Genomic DNA, 24487 nt, shown 5'->3' on the forward strand with positions numbered 1-24487 from the left:
CGTTTATATATGCGTAATACGTTTCATTGAATGTGTAAATACACAAGAATTTAAGTGTTCACAACCAGACATAGTGGTGCATGCGTTTAATCCCAGAACTCAGAAGGCAGAGGCAGGTGGATCTCTGTCAGTTCAAGGGCCAGCTGGTCTACATAGTGAGTTCAAGTCAGCTAGGGCTACAGAGGGAGACCCTCTCAAAAAGACAAAAATAAATAAATAAATAAAAGAATGCTTAAAGTTTCTTGTGTTAAGCTGTAGAACAGCAAAGAAGTGTAAGAACAAACACTGAATATCATCGGCTAGGAAAGAAATGCAAAAAGGTCACAATCTCTAAAACTGAAAGGCCAGAAACAACAAGTCAGAGCGTGTCAGTGTTTCTGAGAAGAAGATGGAGGACTGAGATGGATCTATAAACACTGCTGGTGGTTCTATGCAGTGGGCAACTACTGTGTAAATCACAGAGCCACAGACCAAGGAATTTCTGTGCCTCTTTGCCTCCTAGGACCTCTTGAAGTCCTGTTCATTTTTAGACCCATCTAATAAATAGATATCCAAAATGACACTTTCAGATGGCCATCTTTGCCTAGTGCCAAGAGGTCCACTGGCCCCAAACCTGAGTTTTTCTGCTATCACAGAAACAGACTTGAGTCATTGCCTTTACTTCAACCTGTAGAGGTGAGAGGTACAATTTTCCTGTGATATAAGGTAACTCTTTCAGAAGGAAAGATATAGCCACTCTTCCAGGTGTTGGAGACTGTGGTTGAGATCTTGAAAACCCCCAAAGAATACAGAAGAGGCCCCATCAGAAAGAACAGTGAGAAACCACCATCAGTGGGTGGCTTAATGGGTAAAGCTCTTGCTGAGAAAGGACCCAAGTTTGAATTCAGAACACATATAAAGCTGTCCATGGAAGTGCACACCTATAATGCTAGTGCTCCTATGTGAGGTGGGAGCAGGAGGGTCCCTGGAAGCTCATGGGCCAGCTAGCCTGGAGGACTGGTGGTAAACAACAGAGATTTTGCCTCAAGCGATGTGGAATGAGAACCAACACCTGAGCTTGTCCTCCACATGTGAATCATGATAGGTGTGTGCTCACACTCACAAACATGAACACACAAACACATACACATCATGTGCACAGACGTGCACACACACACAAACACACACACACAGCTTAAAAAAGGAAGTCATTATCAAATCTTTTGGACTTCAATTGCATCAGTAAAACCGTTTAGCTTTCACTCACAATATATGTATGTTATGTATACATACATTATATGCAAGCTCTAGTCTATACATTATAAAATATATAATTAATTTCTAATATGAAATTATCGTTAATTTAAAATTAATATTTCAGGAATGTTAACCCAAAACAATCTTTGAGCATGCTGTGACTGAGTATCTTTCATTAATTTGAAATCCCTGCTTTAATCTACTGTGATACATTAAGTGAGAGTCTGGCTTAGTTTACATAAAATTTACCTTAATAAGTATTTCAACGACTTTCATAGCTAAGGCTCACTGCTGCCGGGAAAATGTAAGCACCAGTGTGAGTGTTGGACGCTTGGCTAGTGAGGCAGCAACCTCTGCACCTGTGCTGCACAGGGCGCCTGCAGCCTGTGCTGACGTTTGGTTCTTGTAAGCTAATTGGATGCAGTGTTGCATTGTTAATGCTCTTTCATAAAGTGGGGTTAAAATCCTTTCAAAACTTAGTGTGGAAGGCTGTTAACAAGTTCTGAAAAGTGTGGTGTGGCTTCTAATGTGAGGCTCATTATTCTCAGAAAAATAAATAATAAGGGGATAGTTTCAATTATCCACTTCAAATATCCTTTCTGTAGCATATGTGTTTACATATACTTACTTTTTCCTTCATTATAAAATCTCACCTTTACTTATTAGTGACAGGTTACATGTGGTTTTTATTTTTAAGTATCTGCCTTATATTTTCTGTAGAGTTAAAAATTTCCATGGTCATTTCATATTTCTCTATACCTACTATAAAAATACCTTTTTATTCCAAGGTCTCATTTAAAAAGCAGGCTGAAGTTGACAAGTGACAAATCATAGCACCTCGTTCATAATCTGCTCCAGCTGGTTGTTACAGGGGCTTGTCCACTCTCTTTCAGAATGCTTTGTAGAACCTGAAAGCTGATAGCATATCAGGTGTCAATTCATGTAGTATTTTTGTCTCATAAGTTATAGATTCATGAAAGTAAAAATGAGCTGTTTACTTTTGAGATCATATCTTCTGTCATACATCTACCTGTAACTTAATATTAAAAGAGAATATAGAAAATATCAGAAGCTGAGCATGGTAGAAACATTTGGAGTCTGACCGATTAGTCAACAAACATATCACCCTAGGCAGGGCATGGTGGCACACACCTTTAATCCCATCAGTTGGGAGACAGAGGCAGGCAGATCTCTATGGGATCAAGGCCAGCCCAATGTACATAGTGAGTTCCAGGCCAGCTGGGGCTACAGTAGATCCTGACAAACAGACAGACGAACAAACAAACAAACAGCAGCAACAACAAAAGATCACAGCTTGATTACTTAGATCAAATACCTACTTGCTTAAATCCTCAGCAACATTTCTCTGGCTTTAAGCTGTACTTGGCATGGCTCTAATCTGCCACTGTAGCAGGTTATTTGCACTGCTTTGGCCATTTTTTTGCCTCAATAGGAAGATATACATTGTGGTGCTTTGAAAATATGCAAGAAATTCCAAAGAATGTCTTTTAAGACATATTATTATCATTATTTGTGATTTACATATCGCTGGATTAAGAGGTTACATCACAGGCTGGGGACCTGTGTTCCATCCATCTCTGGCACCCACATAAAAGCCAGGCATGGTGGAATGCACTTCTAATCCCTATGCTAGGGAGAGGAAAATCCCTGGGGTTCTCTGGCTAGCCAGGCTTGCCTAATCAGAGAACTCCAGGTACCAGTGAGGATCCTGTCTCCAAAAACAAGGTGAAGATTCCTGAGGAGCTACATCTGAGGCTGACCTCTGGCAGAGAGAGGGAGGGAGGGGGGAAAGAGGAGAGTGAGAGTGAGAAGTATTGCTAAAATTTAAGATATATTTCATATCAGGAAATTTTCCAATATTAGGGTTTTATTCAACCAACTACCTCTTTGCAAGAATCATTTAAAAAGCGTAGTGAAATTAGTTTAGCTTGAACCAGTCATGATGTGTAAACACCTAAGTACTTGCTGTTGAACCCATGAGGCCGGCTCTTTCCCAGGCACTGTCCTTTTTCACTCTGTCCTCTGGACCAGCAGTCCATCGCAAACTGCATGTCAGTTCCAAAATATTTAAAAATAAAACCAAGTACAATGACTCTCTTAGTATTTGCTTTTCGTACTTCCAACAGCAGTTAATGGGCTACATTGCTTGAGTGGTCACTATTTTTTAGAGTACTATTTTAAAATTATTTTTACTTACCTAGAACTTTTTAAAATTGGCATACACAATGTTAAGTTTCATTATGATATTTTAAAAATAAAAGCAGAAAAAACAAAAATTTGTTTCTTGATTTTCTCCTTTCTCCTCTCTCTGTGATCCCGTCTTATACCCTGGTTCCCAACCCCATAACTTCTTTTCCATTTTCAGGTCTCCTGTGTTCTGTTGCCCTATATCTCTTCTTCAACACCTTTTCCCCTCTCATGATTTATAATCAAATTTCATAGCCCATTACCCCTATTCACATTCACTCACGAACATACACACAAACATTGGATTTATATTTGAGAAAGAATATGTGATTTTTTTCTTTCTGAGACTGGGTCACCTCATTGAATACAATCCTTTCTACTTCCATTTATTTTCCTGAAAATTTCTTAAATTCGATTTTTAACAACTGAGTAAATTTCCATTGTGTATGTATGCCACACCGTTAGCATCCATTCAGGAGTTGATGGATATCCAGTCTGGTTTTATTTCTTTGCATTGTGACTAGGGCAGCAATAAACATGGATGTGCAAATATCTCTGTGGTAGGATTCAGAGTACTTTAGGAATATGCCTAGAAGTGATATGATTGGTCATATGGTAGTTCTATTTTAAATTTTTTGAGAAAGCTCCACAATTTCAGTAATGATTTCAATAATGATTTCAGTAATGGCTGTACTAGCTTACACTCCCACCAACAGTGAAAAAGGGTTCCTCTTTGCCCACATCCTCAACAGTGTTTTTTGTCATCTGATTTTGTGATCTTAGCCATTCTGATTGGGGTGAAATGGAATCTTGAAGTGGTCTTAATTTTCATTTCTCTGTTGGCTATGGATTTTGTAGATTTAAAAAAAATATGTATTGGAATTCCCTCCTTGAAAGTATCATAAATAGGGAGGACTAACTCCTATTGCCAGAGAAAAGTTGTCATCAGATTAGTAAATCCCCCAAAAAGCCCTCACTATAAAATTCTCATTGTCCCCCACCTATTCTCTCTCTCTCTCTCTCTCTCTGGTTTAATTTTACTTTTAAGTATGTAGATGTATATGTCTGTGAGAGTATATGCACTTGAATGTGAATTCCCACAGAGGCCAGGGGCACCAGATCCTTCTGGAACTGGATTTGCTACAGGTGGTTGTGTGAATGAGTGCTGGAAATTGGGTCCTCTGCAGGAGCACCACTTGATCTTAACTGCTCAGTCATTCCTTCAGCCCTCATATAATCTCTTAAGAATATGTGTACCTTTCCTAAAACTTCTTTGTTTTACATAAATGACCTTTTCATTTCTTTTACCCTTACTAAGATGGAATATTAACTCCAAATTCAAGTCACCTCCTCAAGTCACGTTTTTCTGTGAACTTCCACATATGTACATGAATAAAAATCTATTTTGTCTCTTAAAAAAGAAATATGAACTGGCCATTTGTGTTTCTTCTCAATACTGTTCATTTCAGTAGCACATTTATTGATTGATAGTTTTACGTTTTTGGTGTTTGATTTTTGCTTCTTTATATATTCTACATATCCATCCCCTATTTGAAGTGTAGCTGGCAACCACAGTGTTGTATAGCAATTTCCTTTGAGGTAAAACAGCATATGTTCTAAACTTGGGTAAGTGATAGGATATTCTAGGGGGTGAGGTAAACACCCTATCATGTAGGGGGAGCTCATTAAAAGCTCAGGAAGTAAAAACTCAATAGCTTTAGGAAGTCCCTGAAACAGACCAGATTCAGTAGGCCCCTCCCTTCTTAGCATATGTAGCCCTAAGGATAGCTGAAGAGACCATTTGAGATAAGCTGAGCTGCCTGGAAGAGGCAGAGACCAGCCTAGCCGCTGGACAAGGTAGTTTTCAACCTTTCGAATTGCCTGAAAGTTGTACAGTGAGCTCCAGGTTTCCATCTTTCATGAACCGTCACCCATGATGGGGTTTGCTTTTGGTGATGCAGCTGTCTTTGAGTCATTTCTGCTCCTGTAAGTAACCCCTCACCCACACTCCTGTAAGTAGTCCAGTTAAACTACTTTGCTCTGTTGTTGGTTCCCTATCTGGGGTGAGTAGGTATTTGTTTGTTTCTCCAGGAACAGCATCACATACCATCAGTATTAAGGTTTCTCAAAAAATCAAAAACAAAACAAAACAAAACAAAACTGCCCTGTGACCCAGTATATATACCTCTCCTGTGGATAATCTCAAAGCACTCTACATCCGACCACAGAGATAGTTACCCATCCATGTTTCTTGCTGCACTATTCACAATAGCAAGGAAATGGAATTAGCCTAGATGTTCATCAGTGAAAATGTCACCCATATACACAATGGACTTTCACTCAAGCTGTTAAAAAATGAAATTATGAAATGTTCAGGAAAATGGATAGAAATAGAAAGAAATATAATTATTAAGGGCGGTGACTTGGTCTTAGAAAGACAAAAATTACATGTTCTTTATCACATGTGCATCCTGACTTCTAATGTTTGGATGTATAAAAATAAGCTGTAAGCCTGGGTTTAGAAGAGGAAACTAGGTAATAGACCATGAGAAGGGAACAAGAGGTGTTGAGAAAAGGGGTGTTGGGGATAAGAGAGCATATGTGGCATGGACTTGGGAAGGGGCTGCTGGAGTGGGAGAAGACAGAGGAGGGAGAGGTCAAGGGAGGGAGGGGAGATGGGCAGAAAGAGGGAGATGAGCAATAACAAAAATTTTTGTTTGACAAATGCTGTAATGAAACCTAATTCCTTTTAAGGCAATACAAAATTTAATGAACAAGCAAACACGGCAGGAGTGTGAACTGAGATGACGTGTCCACGAAGATATGCATCGTTTACCTTAGTTGTCACAGAGTCAGTTGGTGTACTGAGGATTTCTTCAACAAATGCTGAAAGACTTTGAGCAAAAAGTGACAAACTTGGGACTGCTGTCAAAATCTGAATGGTGATACTATAACAATGCTGATTTCTTCACACTGATGCCTGTAACATGCCTCCTTTAGAAGAAATTCTTTCTCAATCTTTCTCTCTCTCTCTCTGTCTCTCTCTCTCTCATAGAAAAAGTGTTTGTACAAACACACAGATATACTGGGTAAGGTAAACAGGCTAACTGGGTAAGATCTGGTGTTGAACGTGGTGATTACTAGACTTTAACTTAAATAATTTAATTTTATCCAGAGAGGAGGTGGTCGGGTATTAAATGTATAATAAAAACTAATTTAAATTTACAGTGGTTCTTCATTAGCATCCATGTGATAAAGATCTCTGTCACATAATACAAGACAGCCTCTAATGTCTCTTCCTACAGGAAGAGCAAAGTTGGTGGGCTGGGAATCTGATGAATGCCACCTTTTGGAGATGAACATGAGCATTTCCTATTTCAATATCATTGCCTTCCCTAGACTGCAGCTAAGTGCACTTTCAAAGTGGAGACAATTTTGTTTGCATCAACTGTTTAGCTGAGTTCATTTTCTCCTCTTCTATTGGACCCTGTCATCCCAGCATCCTTGCTTGAGATGTCATTGCCCTGTCCATCATTACTCAATTACTCATGTCACCCATCATTAATTTTTAAATTTCAGTAGAGAGAATATATATATATAAAAAGTTTTACCCATGACTCAAGAAGTGTTTCCACTATTCCAATTTACAATTACCTTACTGGATATTGCTTATTTCCTTCTCCCTGTCACTTCTTCCTGGAAGGTCAACCATAGGAACCTTTGTGTAAAAGAAGTAATGCAATAAGAGTAGTAAACTTGATGGATTTAGGGGCAAACCATTTAGCACGTGTCAGATAAACCTTGCCTGTAAAATAAAATTTTTATTGAATTTTTGTGAATTTCATACAATGTAATTGGATCACTTTTAGACCTCTTCCCCTATCTGTACCCTCCCTTACCACCCTCTGCCCAATCTCATGCACTAAGCTCACACACACACACACACACACACACACACACACACACACACACACACACATTTTTGTTCCCAAGTGTCTGCTTAACCTACCCAGGGTCACAGCCTTAAAGAAGACTTACTCTTCCATTCCTAGGAGTTATCAATTGCCAATAGTTCCTCAGATAGGGTTGGAATTTCTTCCCCATTTCTCCAGTTCTGTGCTGGGATTTTGTGTAATGAGTTTATGTGGGACTTTTTAAAACTGCCAACACTGCTGTGAATTCATATGAGTAACTGCTCAACTATCTAGAAAACTATGTTTTCTTATGGTCATCCACAACCTCAGGCTCTTGCAATCTTTCTGCCCTTACTTCTGCAATGATTTCTGAGTTAGTGAGTTGTAGGTCTCTGTGTTGTTTACCATCTGCTGCATGAAGAAGGCGCTCTTTGTGAGAGCCGAGAGATGCAAGAATCTATGGGTATAACAATAAGCCAGCAGGAGTCAGTGTAACACTATGTCTATTTAGCAGAATAATAGTAGTAGGCTCTCTCCCGTGGTCTGCGACCTGCTAAGCCACAGGTTCCTAGGACTGATATCAGTGTCAGATATGGGCTTCATCTTATGATGTGAACCTCAAATCCAAATAGAAAGTGGTTTGTTATGCCCATAGAATTCTTGATCCACCATTGCACCATTGGCCACATCTTGCCAGGCTAGCTGTTGTAGTAGCTCATGGGATTCAAAGATGAGCTGATGATCACCCCTCTCTGCTGATGGCTCACATAGTACCTTCCAGCACTTTACTTCAGTAAAGATGAAGCTTTGAAGTCAGTTCCAGTTTAATTTCTCCTTGTTCTACAACTCATGCATGTAGTATCTTCAACAATAGTCTCTTACTGTAAAGTTTTGGTGGGTAATCAAGAACAGGGGCAATGGCCAGTATTGTCTGAGTGTCTATGGAACCCCTGGTCAGCAGGTTCAAAAGAGGGAGTCCATTTCTGGCACTGAATGTTTTCTTTGCTAGACTGTGGTGTCTAGGAAGGTGATGTCCCCATTTATAGGGTGACTCCTTTTAATCTTTTTATATTGTATATGTATATACTTTAAGACACTTCTAGAGTGGTAGGTTTCCACATGAATTTTAAAGGTCTTTACTGTCAGTTATCCCTCTCCCCTACGCCATCCGCTGCCCTGCCCTACCATTCCCCTCTCATTTAACCCTTCCTACTCTATTATTACCCTTTCCCCCTTTGTATTACTACACTCTATTTCCCATCCTTTGAAGCCTCCATGTGACCACGTCCATTTGCACTTTCCTGACCTCTATATATTTTCGAATTGAAATACATATCTCTAAAGATACAAAGCTAGCATTTACTTAAGAGATAACATGCGATCTTTGTCTTTGTGGATCTGGGGTTACCTCACTCAGGATGATTGTTTTCATTTCCATCTACATACCTGCAAATTTCATATTTTTGGTTTTCTTAGCTTAATAATACTCCATTGTGTAAATGTATCACACTTTCATTATTGCTTTATCACTTGACAGACATCTGTGTTGTTTCCATTTCTTGACTCTACTAAAAGACCTTAAACACTTCACCAACAAACTCCTAGAGTGGATAAACACATTAGGCAAAGTAACAGGGTATAAAATTAACACACAAAAATCAGTAGCCCTCTTGCATGCCAACAACAAACATACTGAGAAGGAAATCAGGGAAATTGCTCCATTCATGATAACCTCAAAAAACATAAAATATACTTGAATAAATCTAACCACGTAAGTGAAGGACTTGGACAATAAAACTTTTACAGCATTGAAGAAAGAAATAGAAGAAGACAGCAGAAGACAGAAAGACCTCCCATGGTCTTGGATTGGTAGGATTAATATTGTGAAAAATCACCATTTTCCCCAAAGCAGTCTACAAATTCAATGCAATACCCATTAAAATTCCAACCAACTTTTCAAAAAATTGAAAAAATAATCTCAAATTTCATATGGAAATATAAACAAAAACCACAGGATATTCAAAACATTGTTGAACAGTAAAAGAACAGCTGCTGCTATTACCATCCCTGATCTCAAATTATACTACAGAGATATAGTAATAAAAACAGCCTTGTACTGGCATACAAACAGACACATTGGTCAGTGGAATAGAACTGAGAACCCATATTTAAGTTAACACAATTATAGACACGTGATTTTTGACAAAGTGGCCAAAAATATACACTGGAGAAAAGATAGAATGTTCAACAAATGGTGCTGGTCAAACTGGATAGCTGCAGGTAGAAGAATGAACATAGATCCCTGTCTTTCACCATGCACAAAACTCAACTACAGATTGATCAAGGACCTCAACATTAGATGTGATACCTTGAATCTGATAGGGGAGAAAGTAGGGAATACATTGGTACTTTTAGGCATGGGAAAGGATATTTTGAACATGATTCCTACAGTGTAGGAATTAGGTTCAATAATTGAGAAATGGGACCTCATGAAACTAAAAAGTACAGCAGAGTGAAGAGGTAACCTAAAAATGGGAAAAATTCTTTACCAACTCTATCTTTGACAGAGGTTTCTAGAATATACAAAGAACTCAAACAACTAATTATCAAAACAACAAACAACCCAATTAAAAAAATGTGCCGGGAATTGAACAGGAAGTTCTCAAAAGATGAATTGCCAATAACTGAGAAATACTTTAAAAATGTTCAGCATCTTTAGTCATTAGAGAAATGCAAATTAAAACAATTTTGATATTGTATCGTACCCTACTCAGAACAGTTAAGAACCATAAAACAATCAAAGACATGGCAAGGATGTGGGGAAGGGGGAATTCTTATTCACTGGTGATGGGAGTACAAATTGGTATAACTACTATGAAATTCAGTTTGGAGATTCCTCAAAAAGGGGAGGAACAGATCTACCATATGTTCCGCCATACCACTCATGGGCATATACCCAAATGACTCTATATCCTATTTTAAAGACACCTGTCAATCAATGTTCATTGCTGCTCTATTCACAATAGCCAGATAAAACTGTTAACTGTCTTATCTATTTAAGATCCACAGGGCCTAGTGATTTTGAGTCAATAACTCTATACATAGAAGAGGTTGTTCTAAAGAAGTAGCCTTGCTTACTTTGCACTCATAAAATCATTTCTGCAGAGGTGTTTCTCCAAAATTCATCTATACATATTTGTTTAATGAGTCATCCTGCCCTCTATTTGAAATTATATTAATTTTCAGCCCCAGAGACATTCCAATTCCCATGTTCCAATTGCTTACCTGCTTGATGTGTTCAAGTGTCCCCTTTCCATTTGGACACTTAGGTCAGCTGATGTTTCTAGATGGGATCTATGAAGTAAAGACCAATAGAAATGGCTATTACTTATTATAGTTTATGTGCTAATCATTTGTTTCATTCAATCTTTTCAACAATCCTCCTGATCAGATTTTTTGTCCTATTTAGTAAAACTGTGGCTTAGTGATTTTGAATTACATATTCAAGAGCACACACTATGTTTATGTTCAGATGGACATTATGGTACTTGCTTTAACACCTATACTTGAAGGCAAAGGCAAGTGAATCTCTGAGTTTGAAGCCAGTCTGCTCTACATAGAAAGTTCCAAGTCAGCCAAGGCTTCATAGAATGATCTTGTCTCAATATTATGGGTATCTATCTATCTATCTGTCTATCTATCTATCTATCTATCTATTTATCTATGAAATTCAAATAAAAATAAATAAAAACTCAACTCAAATATAAACATCAAATCTATAGCTAACTGGTACCAGAACCAGGGAAGTTCCCACTGGGCTCATCTATCTCTTCTCCTTTATCTCTGATGGTCACTGGCATATTAAACACTAGTTTACCTTGATAGCCTGATTTTTTTTAAGAGGAAGCATTTCATTATAGCATTAACGATTTCAATAACAATTTCCAGAGCAAAGATGCATCTCCTTCAAAAGTGGCTATAAATTTTTAGGTTCATAGTTGAAATAGTACAGTTATACAATATTGAACTCAGTATAAACCCTATAAGGCATAAAGTTGAATGAAGTTTTAACCTTTAAAAAAGATTTACATTTCACTTTAAAATATACTGTTTCATACAGAAAAACTCATAATGCTACTAACACTTAGATGCGTCTCTAATCTCTATGTATCTGATTACTACTAGTCTCAGGCAATTACACTCAGATCATCAGCACCTGAGTATAGATATAAAGTCATCAGGTAGATTTCAATGGTAATGTTTTCCACCTCTACTAATGAACATGGAGCAAATTTTTATGCTTCTTCCTCAAATATAACTCATTTATTTTTATTTGTTGATGTTTTGGTGTGCATTTCTTATAGAACATCCCAAACAATCTTATTCATCTATATACCCACATCCCAAATGGCACCCTCCCATAGCCTCCTCCCAACTGGAGCCCATATACTCTGTCTCCCTGTTACTGTCTACTGTGTTGTCAGTGCCCCCAGCTGTTCCATCTGCTGAATCTAGTCAGCCTGTCTAGAGTTCTGCTGGGGACTCGAACCCGCAACCCCCGGTGACGTGAGGATTGTGGATGAGTAAGCACGCCGTTCCCCAACCCACGCCGCCCCCATTACCCAGGGACACTCAGACACAACGGGGAGCCTAGTCAAGCTGGGACTCATTTATTGCAAGTGTTCCAAAGCTTATAAAGGCACTTGGAATTCCCCCCTCCCCATTGAGGGTGTATCTTAAGGATGGTCACGCACTGATCACTCCTCAGCAGTGTGGAAGTATTCTTCAGACTTTCAAAGCAAGCCAGGCCATGCCCCCAGTAACTTCCTTTCGGACCTTTTCAAGTTGGGGCTTTTAGGTCCCCTCAGAGTTCCTTGTTGTAGGAAGATCAGCTGTTTCTCATCTAGCAGCAATCAATTGTCAATATCCCTTAAGATAAGATTGGGATCTGCTGTTCATTTTCCCAGTTCTATGCTGGGTTACTATCTGGGAGTCTCTTGGGCCACGCTGGCCATCAACTCCAAGGAAGGCATTGTTTCTTGTTATGTAGCCTTTAGCTACACACATGGACCCTTAAAGAATTATATTGACCCCTTTAATCTTTGGTTATACTTTCTTTTGGGGGGTTTAAGAACCATGTAGTTGGCCCGGATAAACCAATTTATTTTTATTCTTAAGGTCATTTGAGGATCTGTTCCTCAGGGGTCATATAGATTTGGGAGGAGCCCCTGGCTCCTTTCTTTTACCAGTTCCATCTATGTGAAGATAAGTCAAAGGTCTCTCTCGACCATGGCTGGCTTCACTTGGAAGCATGGAGGAAATGTTTCCACTGTGTTGACCCTCTTCCTTGTAGACTGGACACTGGTTCAAGTCCACTTGGTGGGGGTCTCAATGGCCTCCTTGATCAAGAGGACAGGTGACTCACCACAGTTATGGGACATTTTGAGAGATGCTTATAGTCCCCTGGAACTTAATTGACCAAGGAGAGCAAGGAGCAAAAACTGTACTTTATGTCACTCTGATCAAATCAGTGTAGGCCTCAAAGTATGGCTGTTAAGCATCCAAGAAGGTTAGTCCCACCAGTCTGGTACTTTCAGTTACCATGTTCCATGTAGATAAAGCTTGGGCAAAGACCAAACATTCGCAGATAAACCTTGCCTAGATATATATTATAGTCCTTGAGCTAGTTATATGTATAATTTGTCAGTAGGTTGTTTGATTAATGTGGTTCCCTCTGTTTTTTTTTTTTAAGTAGCTATGCATTGTTTATCTCTTGCATTTTCTAACCCTTATACCATTATTTCCCCATTTAAAGTACCCCCATTACTCCCATTTCTCCCTTAATAATACCCTTCTTCTATGGCCGCACCTCTCTTGAGCTCCTTCTTTCCCTTTATCCCTGTTTCCTTGTATAACCTTCCCTTCCCCCTCCCCTTAAAATAACCATTTTTATCCATATCTCCCTTATTAATGTCTTTTTCCTACTGTTCTTCTCTTTCAGATTCTTTTGTTTCCTTTACTTCCCTGGTTCCTTTTCACTATCCTGGTTCCTGTAGTTATGTCTGGATACATACTCACAAGGATTTGGTGCTAGGATCCATATATGAGGGAGAACGTACATCTTTTTTTTCTGAGTCTGTTTTATTTCACTTAGTATAACAGTTCCTAGTTCCATCCATTTACCTGAAAATTTCATGATTTCATCTTTCTTTACTGTTGAGTAAAATGCCATCATATAAATGAAACACATTTTCATTATCTACTCGTTCGTTGAGGGATATTTAGGTTGCTTCCATCTCTTAGCTATTGTGAAAAGAGCAGTAACAAACATGGTTGTATAAGTGTCTCTGCAATAGAATGAGCTCTTTGGGTATATGCCAAGAGTCGTATAACTGGGTCAAATGATAAGTTCTTTTGCAGTTTTTAAAGAGTTCTCCACATTGCTTTCCATAGGGATTGCACAAGTTTACAATCCCACCAGCAGTGGATGAGTGTTACCTTTCCCCACATCCTCTCCAACATTTGTAATCATTTGTTCTCTTGATCTTAACCAGTCTGATTGGGGTAAGATGAAATCTTAAAGTGGTTTTAATTTCCATTTCCCTAATTACTAGTGATGTTGAACACCTTTTAAGTTGCTTCTTAGCCATCTTTAATTATTCTTTTGAGAACATTCTGTTCAGCTCCTTAGCCCATCTTTTAATTGGGTTACTTCCTGTCTTGATTCTCTGTTTTTTGAGTTCTTTATATATTCTGGATGTTAAACCTCTGTCAGATGTATTGCTGGTGAAGATTTTCTACCATTCTGTGGGTTTTCTCTTCACTTCCTTGGTTGCTTCTTTTGATATAACTAAGCTTTTTAGTATAATGAGGTCCCATTTGTTGATTCTTGTCCTTGTTTCCTGAGCAATTGATGTCCAATTTAGAGAATCCTTTCCTACATCTATATCTTGTAAGTTAGTGCCAGTGTTTCCTTCTAACAGTTTCAGAGTTTCAGGCTTCACATTGAGGTCTCTGATCCATTTGGAGTTGACTATTGGGCAAAGTGAAAGATAGGAGTTTAGTTTCATTCTTCTAGAGGTGGAGATCCAGTTTTGCCAGCACCATTTGATGAACATGCTTTCTTTCCTCCAGTGAATGTTCTTAGTCCCTTTGTCAAATATCAGGTCACTGAAATTGCATGTACTTAGATTTGTGTCTTCAATTTTTTTCCATTGATCTATGGGTCTATTTTTTGTGCCAGTACCATGTTGTTTTTATGACTATAGCTCTGTAATACAGTTTAAAACTTGGTATAGTAATCCCCCCAGCATTATTCTTAGTTCTCAGAGTTGCTTTGGCTATCTGAGGTCTTTTGTGCTTCCTTATGAATATAAGGATTTTATTTCTAATTCTGTGAAGAATATCATGGAGATTATGATTGGCATTGCATTGAATCTATAAATGGCTTTTGGTAGGATGGTCATTTCCACAATATGACCACAATATGATGGGAGGTCCTTTCATCTTCTGATGTCTTTCTCAATCTGTTTCTTGTAATGATTTAAAATTTTTATTGTAGAGACCTTTAATGTCTTTGGTCAGGTTTATTCTGAGATATTTTATGTTTTGTGCAGCTATTATGAAAGGGAGTGTTTCCATGTATTTTTTCTCTGATTGCTTGTTATTGGTATATAGAAAGGGTACAGACTTTTGTAGATTAATTTTGTAACCTGCCACTTTACTGAATGTGCTAATAATTTCTATAAGTGTTCCGTTGGCATATCTGGTGTCTCTTAGATATATCATCTCCAAAAAGGGATAATTTGATCCCTTCTTTTCCAGTTATTACTCCTTTAATTTCCTTCTCTTGTCTTATTGCTCTTGCAAGAGTTTCAAGTATTATGTTAAAAAGAAGTGGAGATAGTGGACAGCCTTGTCTGGTTCCTGATTTTAATGGAAATGCTTCCAGTTTTTTTCCATTTAGAATGATGTTGGCTGTGGGTTTGTTGTATATGGCTTTAATTATGTTGAAGTATGTTCCCTCCAGTCCAATTCCCTGTAGGACTTTAAACATAGATGCATATTGAATTTTATCAAAGGCCTTCTCTGCATCTATTGAGATGACCATGTGGTTCTTGTTTTTGAGCCCATTTATATGATTTATGATGTTTATTGACTTATATATATTGAACCATCCCTGCATCTCTGGAATAAAGCCAACTTGATCATGGTGGATGATGTTTTGGATGTGTGTCTTTATGTGATTTTCAAGTATTTTGTTGAGAATTTTTGCGTCTATGTTCATTAAGGATATGGGTCTATAGTTTTCTTTTTTGGTTGTATCTTTACCGGGCTTTGGTATTAGAGAGATGCTGGCTTCATAGAACGAATTTGGAAGATCTCCCTCCATTTCTATCTTTTTGAATAAATTAAGTAGTATTGAATGTAGATCTTCTTTAAATGTCTTGTAGAATTCTGTTGTAAATCATTCTGGTCCTGGGCATTTTTTAGTAGGGAGGTTTTATATTACTATTTCAATTTCCTTATGTGTTATGTTTAAGCTGATGATCTCGTCTTGGTTTAGTTTTGGTGGTTCCCCTGCTTTTAGATACCCATCCATTTCTTTTAGGTTTTCAAATTTAATAGCATATAGGTCTTTAAAGTATTCCCTTATAATGTTCTGGATCTTTTTGGTGTCTTTTGCGATGATTCCCCTTTCATCTATGATTCTGTTGATTTGGAGGTGATATTTCTTTCTCTTGGTTAACTGGGCTTGCGGTCTGTCAATCTTGTTTATTTTTTCAAAGAACCAGTTCGTGGATTCATTGTTTTGTTTTCTTTGTTTCTCTTCTATTACTTTCTGCTTTGATTTTTGTTATTTCTTCTTGACTGCTGGGTTTGGGTTTTATTTGTTGTTGCTTTTCAAGTATCTTGACCTGCAATCTTAAGTCATTTATTTGTGTTCTTTCTGATTTTTTAACTTCCTTCTAAGGACTGCTTTCAACATATCCCAGAGGTTTTGTTGTGTTGTATTGTCCTTTTTAGTTCCAGGAATGCTTTTATCTCTTTCTTAATTTCTCCTTTGACCCATTAATCATTCAGGAGTGTGTTGTTTAATCTCTCTGTGTTCATGTAGTTAGTAAGGTTTCTTCCAGTGTTGATTTTAAGCTTTATTGCATTGTGTTCTCATAGAATGCATGGAATTATTTCAATCTTTTTTTATTTGTTGATGTTTGTTTTGTGCCCCAGTATATGGTTGATTTTGTAGAAAGTTATATGGGGTGCTGAATAGAAAGTATATTGTTCGGTGCTTGCGTGGAATATTCGGTGATGTCTGTTAGGCCCATTTGATATATGGTATTTTTTAATTCAGATGTCTCTCTGTTAATTCTCTGTCCTGTTGACCTAGCTAATGGAGATAATGGGGTATTGAAGTCCCCAACTACTAATGAGTTAGGATTAAGCTGGGTCTTAAAGTTCTGTAGTACTGTTTTTATGAAGTTGTTTGCACCAGAGTTTGGTGAATATATGTTCATGATTGTAATATCTTCTTGGTCTAATTTTTCCTTTAATCAGAATGAAGTGGCCCTCTTTATGTCTTCAGATTAGTTCTAGTTCAAAATCTATTTTATCAGATATTAGAATTGCAATGCCTGGTTTTTTCTTAGTACCATTAGCTTGGTAAATTTTTTTTCCATCCTTTACCTTAAGGTAGTGCCTGTCCTTGAAAGTAAGATGAGCTTCTTGAAGAAAACAAAAAGATGGGTTTTGTTTTTTAGTCCATTCAACTAGTCTGTCTCTTTTGACTGGGGAGTTCAGTCCATTGATATTTAAAGTTATTAGTGAAAGATGTGTATTGAATCCTGTCATTTTTATTTCTGTTCACATTCTTGCTATAGCTGTGCATTTCCACAGTTTACCTTTATTGGATTTCTTTCTGTTACCCCTTGGGTATAATCATTCCTTTCTTCAGCTCTTTCCATTGCTTCAAGAACTCTCTAAAGGGCTGACTTTTTTGGAAATGAATTCTTTCAGCTTATTTGTCATGGAATATTTTTCTTTCCCCTTCGACTCTAATAGACATTTGGCTGGGTATAGTATTCTGGGTTGGCATCTGTGGTCCTTTAGAACTGGGAATACTTTGGTCCAGGCTCATCTGGCTTCCACAGTTTGCACTGAAATGTCATCTGTAATTCTGATGGGTTTTCCTTTATATGTGACTTGTTTCTCTTTTGCAGTTTTCAGTATTCTCTCTTTGTTCTGCACTTTTAGTGTTTTTACTATGATGTGTTGTGGAGAGTTTCTTTTCTGGTCCTGTCTGTTTAGTGTTCTATATGTTGCTTGTTTTTGTATGGGCATGTCTTTCTTTAATTTTGGAAGATTTTCTTCTACAATCCTGTTGAAGATTTGATCCATACCATTATCTTGAGGTTCTTCTCTTTCCTGTATGCCTATGATGCATAAGTTTGGTCTTTTTATGGTGTCACACAATTCCTGCATATTCCATTCTTGTGTTTGTTTAACTTGTCTGTTGATAATTACCATCTCATTTTAAGTACTTTGATGGAGAGAGGCAGGTTAATAATTGCTGACCAATTTGCTGGCTATTATAACAGGTAGCTGCATAATACATTTATGTGGTCTCATTCTGAGACCAACCCCTGTCAAAAACAATAGGTCCATTTTCTTCATGTAATAATGGATCTCAATGTGCTCAGTTAAACTGGTACAAAATACAGAAAGGCCTGGTGATTTTCTTTGTTTATGACAAAGTGAGACTTTTCACAGTATCCAGAATCAAACACAGTGACCAGGAGGCAAGTCTGTTCCATCTCAACAACTGCTCATGTGCTCCATGTTTCCCTCAGGCAAAACACACTCACAATTTTAAGTTAAAATAGCTTTTTCTTAAATATTTATTACACACTATTTTCATGGCCTTATTACCTATACAGAGCACAAGAAGAACAGGAGTGAAATATTGCAAAATAATCATGGTTTCTGAGACACTAAGTTCTGTTACAGTCCTAGGGCCATTTTGGCTCAGATATTAGCCAATCCATGAGAGATAAGGCTGAAGATGGGCTTGACTGAGGCAATCTGTCCAGAAGGACTAAATCTCTTAGGCAACTGAGAATCTAATCTCACAAATGTGCTCAGAATGAGATGGTGATTTAAATAGAAGAATTGAGTAGCACAATTCAGATCTATTATCAATCATACTCAATGCTCTGTACTATGAAGACACTGTACTGAGACCAGGGAAAAATGCTTAGCCCACAAGAATTGGTTTCCAACAGTAGGTGTCTAGAGAGACTGGACCTCATTGACCAACCCAATATACTAAAAATCCCCACTTAGATACCTCAGTGGGAACTCAGATGCTGGGGTACTCAGAACCAAGTGAAACTGGCTCTGTCAATTTTCCCATATTTACTCTACTTAAATGCATTATCAACATTAATCATTTAAGTAGAAAGCACCCTGGAGAGAAAAAAAAATATTGGAAAGGTAAACCATCAGTGCAAGCAAAATCAGGTGAATTATATCCTAAGTGTTTAAATGGTAAGTGGAAAGTAAACTTAGGCCATTCATTTCTCAAAAGGAAAACAAACATGTGGAAGGCTGGTTCCTGAACTTAACATTGCTCTAAATCTGTCAGAGATAGTGAATCCATTTTTTTTTCAATTTGACATGTTTGGCCATTAATAAGAAGTACTGCTTCATTGGTCACTTAGACTTTTACATTTATGCCTTTTAAATCATATGTAAATATGGTGTGTCCCAGGTTAGGCTGTGGAAGCTAAATAGGTCAACATGTTGATAAGCTACCTCCCTCACAGGGTATATATGTACTTTGAGGTTGACCTAGATTTCCTTTTAGTCCTAACTCAATCTCCATAATTCTCTTCAATGAATGGGCTATTTTTATAATGAAAACAAAACTAAATGCTCTAAAAATAACACTTTGCAGGATTAGTTATATTTCACTTGTTTCTTCTCCCACTGGTGTGTCTTCCTGCGACACAGGAAATAATGAGACACAGAAGCAAGGGAGGGAGCAGTTGGAGTGCTCAGAGCTGTGAGAAGCAACAGAGTGAAAGAGCTTGAGTTTCTAGAGTCACTCAGACCAAAGCACATTGTCCAAGTCACTGTGGTCACTGTGGAAGGACTGTTAACACTCATGGAAGACACCTAGCAACTTCTCTAATTCTACAGTTAGAAACACCAGTGTTGTGTAAATAGTCTATATCTTAGAACCCATAAGTGTTGGCAGTCTACCAAAATGCAGCACAGTCAGTGGGTCTTGTTGACAATGAAGAACATTCTGAATGGTATTCGTAGAGGTCAGCTTATGGTAGAACTTCTGAATAATGAAAGGGTTAATTCTCTCTTGAATATGCTTTGTGTGCACATGAACATGGAGCCATACATCCAGTGTTGCCTGAGAGGGCTGGCCTGGAGTTGGAATGTCTTGATTTGACCTCAGACAAATTATACAACCTTTTTAAATTTCAGTTTTTCTCACTTATAAAGTGGATAAAATAGGGCTGGAAAGATGGCTCAATAGTTAAGAATGCTTGTTGCTCTTCCAGAGGGCCTGAGTTCAGTTCCCAGCACCCATGTCAGGCTGCACACAACTGCCTGTGACTCTAGGTCCAGGGGATCTGACACCCTCTTCTGGCCTCCACAGAAACCCACACACATGCATTATGTACTCACCAGATACACATACATACACATGAATAAAAAAAATTAAAAATAACTAAAAAAATAATGTGGGAAAATAATTCTTTATAGCATTAAAGGAGATAAGACAAATAATTTCTCAGCTATTAATATTGCTGTGGTTGTTGTTAAAGGAAGATGTGTGTGAATGAGATATCACAATGAGTCAACTCTTGAGCACAGATTTACTGAGAAGAAAGAGCATAATGGAAAACAACCAACTTCCTGCATTTATACTTAGAATTATCTTCTTTTTATCAATGCATCTTTAACATGCTGTTCTTTTCTAACTTATTGAGAGAGATGTTTAGATGAGTGATGTCTAACATTTCTTCCTTTTAATATAGTAATTTGAAATTATAATTTTTTAATTACTGCTTTAGCTATATCCTAAAGACATTGCTATATTTTTATTATTGTTATTATTTTTATTACATTTGTCTATTTTGTGTGTGTGTTTATGTATGTGACTGTGCATGCCCTGGCACACATGTGGAAGTCAAATGACAACTTGAGGGAGTCAGCTCTCTCCTTCTACCATGTAGGTCCCAGAATTGAACTCAGGTTGTCAGACTTGGTGATAAGTGCCTTTATCTACTGAGTCATCTGGCTGACCCTGTATTGAATGTTAGTGCTGTATAATTTCTGTTGTTATTTCATCTTTGATTTACAGATTATTTGTATTTGCTTTTTTTTTTTATCTTAAAGCCTGCTTTACTTAGTAATTCTTGGGAAGAAAAGGAAGACAGTTCATTGTGAAAAAGTAACTAGGAAAACAACAATTTGAAATTTGGTTCCTATATCAAACAAAGATGTTAAAATTTCAAATTATGAAGCAATTATTTCCAGAACTACAAAAGTCAAAATCATATGAGAAAATTTTAGCACTGTCTTTAACTTTTGCTTTGTCTCTAGAGGTAAAAGTTACTAAATACATGCTTTCAAAGAACGACCAGGGGTCAGGGGTGGTAGCACATACCTCTAATCCTAACACTTAAGAGGCAGAGACAGATGGATCTCAGTGAGATTAACCTGGTCTACATGGTGAGTTCTAGGCCAGCTTGGGATACAGGGTGACCCTGTATTGATCAATAAATCAAGCATGATCAACAACGTTGATTTAATTAATAAAGATGATACCCAATGACTGTAAAATATTCCTTCCATGTATTTATAGAATATTAACCAAATTTTATTATAAATGAGCCATTAATTGAATCTCAAAAATATAATAGGCCAGGCGTGGGGGCGCATGCCTTTAATCCCAGCACTTGGGAGGCAGAGGCAGGCAGATAGATCTCTGTGAGTTCAAGGCCAGCCTGGTCTATGTAGTGAGTTCTAGGACAGCTGGGGCTACAGGGAGACCCTGTCTCAAAAAGACCAAATTATCTATCTATCTATCTATCTATCTATCTATCTATCTATCTATCTGTCTGTCTGTCTGTCTGTCTGTCTGTCTGTCTGTCTGTCTGTCTGTCTGTCTATCATCATCATTACTAGGATACTTTAATTTAGTTTCAAGACTGTAAGATTTTTGTGCTACTTAGATGAGGTAACACAGGGCTACAGTGTTTCTAAAGATTAGTTCTAAGCTGCCAGTCTAGGATTTTTAAAGCTGAAAATCTGGAAAAAGAGGCAGTTACACTAACATGGCACCATAGACTGTGAAATTAACTTGGAAAGAGGCACAGATATCATTAGGGAGACAGCACCTGGTAACACCTCAAAGGTGCAGGACCAGGCTGAGGGCTGCTGCCTTGCTGTTCTGTGTCAATGATTCTCCTTTCCTTGGCTATGCCACAGGCTTTCAGAAAAATCCCAAGTAGCCTCTGGGAAGCTCTCTACAGCCTCAGGTTTGACAAGTAAAATGCATTATTCCATTTAAATTAGAATGTCAGAGAAATAACAATTGCTTTTGGTCTATATTCTAGACAATATTTGAGTTTGCATCTAGTAAAACTCTTCTCTTTTTTAAAAAATTCAAATTTAATGAGTGTCTTGTACTTTCATTTGCTGAATATAGTGCATCTACCTGAGTAGGAGATGTCATGGGAAAAAGCTAATCAAGGTGGCAGACTCATGATGGGACATAGGAGAGGATTTTTAAGATTAGAGAGCTGATGACCTGTTCAGAGAATGGAAGAATTTCTGCTTGCCTGTAGCTTAGTTTACAGAGGATGACAAAGCAGTCAAGAGGGAAAAGGACACAGATGTATAAGTCATTCTACACAGACTAAATATTTGAATGCTGCAAGTGCTTAAAGCTTCATATTGGACCAATTCTAAATGAAGAAGTAAAGGTAGGCAGATAGTACTTGGGTGTGAATAGAAATGATTGAGTAAGGATTGATTACCTAGCAATACAGTTTTTGTTGCCTAGGTGTGATTTAAAATTATGAATCCATGGGTGCTTAAACAGAAATGCTCTAGTTGCCATAACAACATTATAGTACCCTATTATGTCACTTTTCAGCACATTGTTTATAATATGACTGCATTATTTTAAACTATGGTTGCCAGAAGAAGCAAAATGCTTCTCACATTTAGATAATTCAGTGCTCACTCAGACAAAACACCACATTATGATTTGGTACTCCACATAAATGCATATGAAATAGTGATAAATATCATAACCATAAATGGGCATTATTGAATTCAAACTCTGAGATACTATTATCTGAAATTCAAAAAGTCATATATATCATATATATAATCACATAGATAGATATATACATATGAGAAAAAGGTCTGTACATCTGTCGGGAAGGTTTTAAACACTCTGCTTTTCCCAGGTACCTTTGTTACCTGCCAATTGTTCCTGTTGCTGGTGTCTTTCCTCAGTCATCTTTTCATCAAATCTTAAATTATGGCTAGGTGTGTTCCAGTTATTCCCCCCCCCCGTAAGTGTTGCATGCATGTGAGCATGCTGGTGTGTGTGCAGTGTTTGTGCCTGTGAAAGACAGAGGACAATGCTGGCTGTCTTCCTCTGCTGAGCTCTACCTATTCCCTTGAGACAGAGTCTCACTACCTTTGTGAGGCTGGCTGGCCAGTGATCCTGGCCAGAGGATCTGCCTCTCTCTGCCCCCAGCTCTGGGGTTATAGGCATGTGCAGTCATATCTGGCTTTTTACATGAGCGTTGAGGATTCAAACCCAGGTCCTCTTGCTCATGGGCAATACTCTTACCTACTGAGCTTTCTCCCCAGTCCCAAAACTCATTTTTTTTAAAGCTATAATTCTTTCTTTCCATTTTAGCCAAAATTATTTTAATGAAAATGTTATTTAGACATGCTGAGACATGAATCAATATTTTAAGGTATATAAACTAGTAAGTGATAATGATTGAATACATTGAAAAATCATAGCACTAATTTAATGTGGTAATTTTTAAATACATTGAAAACTTATAGCACTAATTTAATGTGGTAGATTGTATTATTGAGGGAACTGCTATGTCTACTTGAAAGATGAATGCAGTGATGCTCCTAAGCCTTGGCCCTTCTTAAATTGTATGCTGTTTTCTGCTATGAAAGACTTGGCTCATGATGGGCATGCATTTTGATGGCATTGCTGGGGAGCAGTGAACAGTGAGATGAGGCTTTTGGAGTACATTCTCAGGGCTGTGCCTTTTCCTAACCCTTCCTGTGTTTCTTTTTCTCTGTTTCCTATAATAAGGAATAAGAAATTATTTCTCTCTCTCTCTCTCTCTCTCTCTCTGTGTGTCTCTTTCTCTGTCTCTTATAATAAAAAATAAGAAATTTTTTCTCTCTCTCTCTCTCTCTCTCTCTCTCTCTCTCTCTCTCTCTCTCTCTGGTCTTTTCTCTTTCACTATGCCCTCCTTGACACAGTGGACTGATACTTCTGAAATTTTTTTTTTTTAATTTTCAAATTTTATTTTCAAGTCTTTTTTTTTTTTTAGGAGCTTTTCAATACAGCTTTAACATATTCAGTAACACATTCCAGAGCAAGGATACATCTCTTTCAAAGGTGGCTGTAAATTTTTAGTTTCACAGTTGAATTAATACAGTCATACAATAATGAACTCAGTAAAAGCCCTGTAGGACACAAAATTGGATGAGTTTTTACCCTTTAAAGAAGATCTCCACTTCATTTTAAGATATGTTGTTTCCTACATTTTTTTTCAATAAAATATTTTTTTTTTCAATTAGAAGAAGCATTTCATTACAACAGCATTAACCTATTCAATAACATTTTTCTGAGCTAGGGTACATCTCTTTCAAAATTGGCTGTACATTTTTAGGTTTACAGATGAATTATTACGCTTATATAATCTTTAACTCCTTATAAACTCTATAAGACATAAAATTAAATGAGGTTCCAACGTTTAAAAAAGATCTCCACTTCGTTGTCAAAACACACAGTTTCATACAGAAAAATTCATTCCAAGGCAATTGACCTT

Source organism: Nannospalax galili, unplaced genomic scaffold, assembly GCF_000622305.1.
Source record: "Nannospalax galili isolate Female #2095 unplaced genomic scaffold, S.galili_v1.0 scaffold189, whole genome shotgun sequence".
In the NCBI taxonomy this organism is placed as follows: Eukaryota; Metazoa; Chordata; class Mammalia; order Rodentia; family Spalacidae; genus Nannospalax; species Nannospalax galili.